Source organism: Taudactylus pleione, unplaced genomic scaffold (genome assembly GCF_031769625.1).
Source record: "Taudactylus pleione unplaced genomic scaffold, aTauple2 ptg000219l, whole genome shotgun sequence".
Taxonomy (NCBI): Eukaryota; Metazoa; Chordata; class Amphibia; order Anura; family Myobatrachidae; genus Taudactylus; species Taudactylus pleione.
This window is the reverse complement of record NW_028284621.1, coordinates 1,607,472-1,616,268: the sequence shown is the minus strand read 5'-3', so window position 1 is coordinate 1,616,268 and position 8,797 is coordinate 1,607,472.

Here is an 8,797-nt window from a genome sequence, read left to right as displayed (position 1 = left end):
AGCTTTCCAGCTCCCATCCTAACCCACTACTCCATGTTCCTTCCTCACAATCCAGCCCATCTGTGTCTGCCCTGTTTGTCTGCCCCCTCCCCTTTAGAATGTAAGCTCTCATGAGCAGGGCCCTTTTCCCTCATGTGCTTCTCCTTCACTTACTCCTACTTTAATTTACAACAGCACCCAACCCTTGGTTGCTGACACCATGCTGCTTATTTGTTATGCAGCAATGTATAAATTGTGTATTTGTCCTGCATTGTTTGTACTGTTGATAACTGTTTTTCTTGTGTGCTCATTTGTCTATGTACTTGTCTTTTGTGTGCTCATTTGTCTATGTACTGGTCTTTTGTGTGCTCATTTGTCTATGTACTGGTCTTTTGTGTGCTCATTTGTCTATGTATTTCATAAGGCGCTGCCGAACCCTTGTGGTGCCAGATAAATAAAGGATAATAATAATAATTGCGGGGCCACAAATCCCCTTCCTCTTCATGATCAGCTGCACAAATGGGACAGTCACAAGAAACGGGCATCAGTAACACATCGGTCTCTTCGGAATATGTAAGCATTAGTGGGGAACCACTGGAGCACTTGTTGGTGATGCACCAGATTGGAGAAAAATAAATCTGGGTATTGTATCATAGTTTAGTGAATACCGGCCAATACTAAAGTCAGGGTTTTGAGTGGAAATCTTTACTGTAATCTAAAAATAATTGTTATAGACTCCCACTCTCCGTCTAGCTAAAAGAAATTGCAATGTACAGTATATATAATATATATATATATATATATATATATATATATGTGTGTGTGTGTGTATATATATGTCTGCAGGTGAGACGGAGATAAAGGCGGGGATGCATGTGGTTGTTAGCAGACACAAACGAAAATATTTTATCTGGAAAGACAATAAGAACAATGGTAGCACTTCCAGTGGCCTGCGTAACAGCATGTACAGAAAACCGTCTTGTCTAAATATATTTCTTTATAACTCAGTTAGAGAATTCACATGGGAAAGCTGAGGAATCAGATCATTGTCCCCTAATGACAGCAGAGAATAATCTCCAGTATAAGTCTGCAGTGACAGAGGCGTCAGGGATGGTTACTGTACCTGGGAGAAATCAAACCGAACTACTCTCATATATAGGGGGAGATTTAATAAAACTTGAAGAGGGATACAATTGAAGGTAAATAGCACCAACCAATCAGCTCCTAAGTGTCATTTTTGCAAACACAGCCTGTAAAGTTACAATTAGGAGCTGATTGGTTGGTGCTATTTATCTCCAATTTTATCTCTCTCCAAGCTTTATTAAATCTCCCCCATAGTGCGTTACACTGAGCCCTTTTGCTCTCTTCATTGCAGCTGTAATTAATCTCATTAATGAATACAAGTCCTTTGAGGTCTCTGTAGATCTGCAGCACAGAGAAACAAGGGTTCTAAAACCCTGCACTTCCAATTGTGTCTAGAACCAAAATTTAAAAATGCAATGCTTTTACTAGCCATGTGTTGCTAGCAGTGCTTTGCTAGTAAATGCATCACCCTTTTAAATTTTGAGCATAAACACGATCGGAAGTGTGGAGTGTTAGAACCAGGCTTGCCTACCCTCCCGATTTGGCCGGGAGCCTCCCGATTTTCAGGTGCCGCTCCCGGCCCCCCGTAAAGGCAGGCAAGCCTCCCGGAAGTCTCTGACCCTCCCTACCTCCCCCATGAAACAACTAGAAACCCCCGCAGCAGGGGGGGGGCCAGTGACGCGATTCGCGCTGAATCGCGTCATCGTGGCCCCGCCCCCTGCTTCACAACACCGAAAATAATGGCATTGTGAAGAGGGGGTGGAGCCACGATGACCCAATGAGAAACAACCTGGCCGGCTCCGCCCCAATGGCCAGCCCCGCCCCCCGTTGTTAGCCGACAATCAGCTCCCTCCCGGAAGGCTGGAGCTGATTGTCGGCAAGTATGGTTAGAACCCAACGCTTAGTAAATAGACCCCCTGGGCTGACAGACTACAGTATCTGCATGATTGCTACAGGGAGACTGCAGGCACGAAGAGGTAAATCCTTTGTATTTTGCTGACATGAGGGGTCTCTATTGTGTATATTATCTGCAACGCTGAGGGAGCCAATACTATGCAAGGTGCTGACATGGGGGAGCCAGTGTAATGTCATTACTAATCTATTTATACTTCTGACATAAGGGATCAAGTGTGTGGTCTAAAAGATAGAAAGGTAAAAGGTCGATAAATATAGGTCGACATCAAATGGTCAACAGAGTCAAAAGGTTGACAGCTACAAAGGGTCGACTGACAAAAAGTCAACATGGACAAATGGTCAACACACAGAAAAATGGTCAACACTTTTTTTTTAATCCTAAACCTAACCCTCCCCTTAGTGGCTAACGCCAACACTTTCCCTGGTGTCTAACCCTTCCCCTTGTGCCTTACACTTACCCTCCCCCAATGCCTTAAACTAACTGTAGCTTAGCCCTGCCTCTAGTGCCTAACCCTAACCATCAGCATAGCAGCCTCACTTAACGTGCCACTATAATGCTTACTGCTTCGCCTCTTTACCGAGGTGAAGCAGGAAGCACTACCGATGAGATGTATGAACATCTCATTGGCCGGACAGGGGGCAGAGTTGACTCCCCCCTCCGGTGCTACCTGCTAGAGACCGCAGCACATCAGCCTAGTGCTGATGCCCTTTGTCTCAATCCCAGCCGGCTCCACTGAGCATGCACGGGATCTCGAAAGTATTGCGAGATCCCCGCGTGCAGCCTGGAGCCAGCAGCCGCCGCAGCATAGACAGCGCTCTCCCTGCTGTGGGGATAGGGCAAGTACCCAGAGCCAGGAACTTGCACAATGCCTGTAATCACTCACTGCCCAGAGCCAGGAACTAGCACAGTGCCTGTAATCACCCACTGCCCAGAGCCAGGAACTAGCACAGTGCCTGTAATCACTCACTGCCCAGAGCCAGGAACTAGCACAGTGCCTGTAATCACCCACTGCCCAGAGTCAGGAACTAGCACAGTGCCTGTAATCACTCACTACGCAGAGCCAGGAACTAGCACAGTGCCTGTAATCACTCACTGCCCAGAGCAAGGAACTAGCGCAGTGCCTGTAATCACTTACTGCCCAGAGCCAGGAACGAGCACAGTGCCTGTAATCACTCACTGCCCAGAGCCAGGAACTAGCACAGTGCCTGTAATCACTCACTGCCCAGAGCCAGGAACTAGCACAGTGCCTGCAATCACTCACTGCCCAGAGCCAGGAACTAGCACAGTGCCTGTAATCACCCACTGCCCAGAGTCAGGAACTAGCACAGTGCCTGTAATCACTCACTGCCCAGAGCCAGGAACTAGCACAGTGCCTGTAATCACTCACTGCCCAGAGCCAGGAACTAGCACAGTGCCTGTAATCACCCACTGCCCAGAGCCAGGAACTAGCACAGTGCCTGTAATCACTCACTGCCCAGAGCCAGGAACTAGCACAGTGCCTGTAATCACTCACTGCCCAGAGCCAGGAACTAGCACAGTGCCTGTAATCACCTACTGCCCAGAGTCAGGAACTAGCACAGTGCCTGTAATCACTCACTACGCAGAGCCAGGAACTAGCACAGTGCCTGTAATCACTCACTGCCCAGAGCAAGGAACTAGCACAGTGCCTGTAATCACTTACTGCCCAGAGCCAGGAACTAGCGCAGTGCCTGTAATCACTCACTGCCCAGAGCAAGGAACTAGCGCAGTGACTGTAATCACTCACTGCCCAGAGCCAGGAACTAGCACAGTGCCTGTAATCACTCACTGCCCAGAGCCAGGAACTAGCACAGTGCCTGTAATCACCCACTGCCCAGAGTCAGGAACTAGCACAGTGCCTGTAATCACTCACTATGCAGAGCCAGGAACTAGCACAGTGCCTGTAATCACTCACTGCCCAGAGCAAGGAACTAGCACAGTGCCTGTAATCACTCACTGCCCAGAGCAAGGAACTAGCACAGTGCCTGTAATCACTCACTGCCCAGAGCCAGGAACTAGCACAGTGCCTGTAATCACTCGCTGCCCAGAGCCAGGAACTGGCACAGTGCCTGTAATCACTCACTGCCCAGAGCCAGGAACTAGCACAGTGCCTGTAATCACTCACTGCCCAGAGCCAGGAACTAGCACAGTGCCTGTAATCACTCACTGCCCAGAGCCAGGAACTAGCACAGTGCCTGTAATCACCCACTGCCCAGAGCCAGGAACTAGCACAGTGCCTGTAATCACTCACTGCCCAGAGCCAGGAACTAGCACAGTGCCTGTTATCACCCACTGCCCAGAGCCAGGAACTAGCACAGTGCCTGTAATCACTCACTGCCCAGAGCCAGGAACTAGCACAGTGCCTGTAATCACCCACTGCCCAGAGTCAGGAACTAGCACAGTGCCTGTAATCACTCACTACGCAGAGCCAGGAACTAGCACAGTGCCTGTAATCACTCAATGCCCAGAGCCAGGAACTAGCACAGTGCCTGTAATCACTCACTGCCCAGAGCCAGGAACTAGCACAGTGCCTGTAATCACTCACTGCCCAGAGCCAGGAACTAGCACAGTGCCTGTAATCACCCACTGCCCAGAGCCAGGAACTAGCAAAGTGCCTGTAATCACTCACTGCCCAGAGCCAGGAACTAGCACAGTGCCTGTAATCACCCACTGCCCAGAGCCAGGAACTAGCACAGTGCCTGTAATCACCCACTGCCCAGAGCCAGGAACTAGCAAAGTGCCTGTAATCACTCACTGCCCAGAGCCAGGAACTAGCACAGTGCCTGTAATCACCCACTGCCCAGAGCCAGGAACTAGCACAGTGCCTGTAATCACTCACTGCCCAGAGCCAGGAACAAGCACAGTGCCTGTAATCACTCACTGCCCAGAGCCAGGAACTAGCACAGTGCCTGTAATCACTCACTGCCCAGAGCCAGGAACTAGCACAGTGCCTGTAATCACTCACTGCCCAGAGCCAGGAACTAGCACAGTGCCTGTAATCACTCACTGCCCAGAGCCAGGAACTAGCACAGTGCCTGTAATCACCCACTGCCCAGAGCCAGGAACTAGCACAGTGCCTGTAATCACTCACTGCCCAGAGCCAGGAACTAGCACAGTGCCTGTAATCACCCACTGCCCAGAGCCAGGAACTAGCACAGTGCCTGTAATCACTCACTGCCCAGAGCCAGGAACTAGCACAGTGTCTGTAATCACTCACTGCCCAGAGCCAGGAACTAGCAAAGTGCCTGTAATCACTCACTGCCCAGAGCAAGGAACTAGCACAGTGCCTGTAATCACTCACTGCCAAGAGCCAGGAACTAGCACAGTGCCTGTAATCACCCACTGCCCAGAGCCAGGAACTAGCACAGTGCCTGTAATCACTCACTGCCCAGAGCCAGGAACTAGCACAGTGCCTGTAATCACTCGCTGCCCAGAGCAAGGAACTAGCACAGTGCCTGTAATCACTCGCTGCCCAGAGCCAGGAACTAGCACAGTGCCTGTAATCACTCACTGCCCAGAGCCAGGAACTAGCACAGTGCCTGTAATCACTCACTGCCCAGAGCCAGGAACTAGCACAGTGCCTGTAATCACTCGCTGCCCAGAGCCAGGAACTAGCACAGTGCCTGTAATCACTCGCTGCCCAGAGCAAGGAACTAGCACTGCAGCTATATCCATGAACATCAACCACTACCATTGTCCCCTTTGCTACTAACTAGGGGTGTGCACCAGCCACTTTTCGTGTTTTGGTTTTGGATCTGGATCTTTCTTCGTGTTTTGGATCTGGATTGGTTTTGTCAAAACCACCCTTCCGTGTTTTGGGTTCTGGGATTTGTGTTTTGGATCTGTATTTTTTTGAAAAAAAGCATAAAAACAGATAAAATCACAGAATTTGTGGGTTTTTCTGCTCCTATGCTATTATTAACCTCAATAACCTTAATTTCCACTCATTTCCAGTCTATTCTGAACACCTCACACCTTACAATAGTGTTTTTATGTCCAAAAGGTTGCACCGAGGTAGCTGGATGACTATGCTAAGCGACACGAGTGGGCGGCACAAACACGTGGCCCATCTAGGAGTGACACTGCAGTGGCAGACAGGATGGCAGTTTGAAAAACTAGGCCCCATAATGCAAAGAAAAAAAAGAGGTGCAAGATGGAATTGTCCTTGGGCCCTCCCACCCACCCTTATGTTGTATAAACAGGACATGCAGACTTTAACAAACCAATCATTTCAGCGCCAGGGTCTGCCACACGACTGTGGTTGAAATGATTGGTTCGTTTGGGCCCCCACAAAACAAGCTGGCAATTAATCTGTCCCTGCACAAACTGGCTCTACGGAGGCAAGATGTCGTCCTAATCCTCTCAGTGTTGTGTACATCCTCATCCTCACAGAGTATTAATTCGTCCCAGCTGGAATCCACCACCACAGGTCCCTCTGTACGTTCTGGAGGCTGGTCTCCCTGGAAGAATTGCTAATTCATTTTGATGAACATCATCTTATCCAAATTTTGTGGAAGCAACCTCCAACGCCTTTCGCTGACAAGGTTCCCGGCTGCACTAAACACTCTTTCGGAGTACACAGTTTGTACAGGGGCCTCCAAATTGCCTCTTTTTCCTGTCAGTACAGGTACGGACTGTCTGACATCCCTACTTGGATGCTGTCACCAATGTAATCCTCCACCATTCTGTCAGTGGTGACAGTATCATATGCAGTGACAGTAGACATGTCAGAAATTGTTGGAACGTCCTTCAGTCTGGACCAGATGTCCAAACCAGCTCTTGACTTATAACACAGGCGCACGCTTGGCGCTGCTACTGTGTTGATGCACGTGCGGCAAAGCGCACACAAGTCACAAACACAGAAAAAAAATAGTTTTTTATTTTTTGGAGCACTTTGGGGGTTACACCACCCTTTAACAGACTTATGGGACACAGGCGCACGCTTGGCGCTGCTCCTTTGTTGATGCACATGCGGCTACTGCACATTCATTTCACACACAAACACAGAAAAAAAGAATTGTTTATTTTTTGTGGAGCGCACTTTGGGGGTTACACCACCCTTTAAGAGATGAGCCAGCCGGCCCTTTACTTATGGGACACAGGCGCATGCTTGGCGCTGCTCCTTTGTTGATGCACATGCAGCTACAGTGCACACTGGGCCGGACGCTCTGACCAGAGCACTCGCTCTATATCAGGGCCCTCCTACTTAAAAATGGAGCGGCCTCTTGGACTCTCGCATAGCTGTGGGTGACCACCCACAGCTTATGCGAACGTCCATGATGATGGTCGCGATGGTCTAGATAATTGCGACCATCGGGCTTGAGACGAGACCCTGCGGTAGGGTCTTGGTGACTGCAAGCCCTGGAGTGATTTTGGCTCTATCAGAGCCAAAATCACTCCCACTGACATCACTAGTGATGTAAGTGGGGCCGGACCGAGACGGTAGGCGTTCCCATAGGAACGCCTCCGTCTGGCAGCCACGTCCCTGGCACGCCCACCAAAGGGGGCATGCTGTCACTCACCATCGACAGCACGCCCCCTTTTGGTGCAAGACCAGGAGAGACAGCTTGGCTGCACAGCTGCACGCACCTGCCACTGGTGTAAGCAGGAGTTAAAGGGTGTTAGTAGTAGGGGTGAGCGGGTTCGGATTTCAGAAATCGGAACCCCCCCGAGCCCCCCAATCCGAGTCGTATCCAAGTCAGGCTCGACTTTTCCCGTCTGACTCGGATCTGAAATCGAGGCAAAACGTCATCATCCCGCCTTCCGGATCTCGCGGGTTTTGGATTCTATAAAAGGTACCCGCGTCTGCGCCATTTCCTCACTCAGCTGTGGACAGTGAAGAGGGAGGGTGGGAGTTAGGGCTGGCTGGGCTGTGTAGTGTAGTACTGTGCTGTGCTGCGCTGTGCTGCTGTTGTCCATAGGGGCTGTGTCCACTCCCTCCAAAGTCCATAGGGGCTGGCTGTGTTGTGCTGTGCTGCTGTTGTCCATAGGGGCTGTGTACTCTCCTCCAAAGTCTATAGGGTCTGGCTGGGCTGTGTTGTGCAGTTTGTTGTCCATAGGGGCTGGCTGGGCTGTGTTGTGCAGTCAGTTGTCCATAGGGGCTGTGTCCACTCCAAAGTCTATAGTGGCTGGCTGGGCTGTGTTGTGCAGTGTCCCAGTCCTAAAGGGGTGCTGTAGTGTTTTCCAGGGGGTGCTCTGTCCATCAGGGGTGCTCCCCCCAAGTGCAAAAAAAAATAATATTTTTTTCTGTGTTTGTGAATTGTGTGCGCAGTAGTCGCACGTGCATCAACAAAGTAGCGCCAAGCGTGCACCTGTGTCATAAGTAAAGGGCCGGCTGGCTCGTCAGTTAAAGGGTGCTGTAACCCCAAAAGTGCACTCCGAAAAATATATTTTTATTTCTGTGTTTGTGAATTGTGTGCACTGTACGTGCATCCTAAAAGCAGCAGTGCCAAGCGTGCATCTATCTGTTAAAGGGTGGTGTAACCCCCAAAGTGCACTCCAACAAAAATAAAACATTTTTTTCTGTTTGGGAATTGTGTGCATTGTATGTGCATCCTCAAAGCAGCAGCGCCAAGCGTGCGTCTGTCCGTTAAAGGGTGGTATAACCTCCAAAGTCCACTCCAACAAAAATAAAACATTTTCTTCTGTGTTTGTGAATTGTGTCCACTGTATGTGCATCCTCAAAGCAGCAGCACCAAGTGTGCATCTGTCTTTAAAGGGTGGTGTAACCCCCAAAGTGCACTCCACAAAAAATAAAAAATTCTTCTTTTTTTCCTGTCTTTGTGAACTGTGGATCTCATT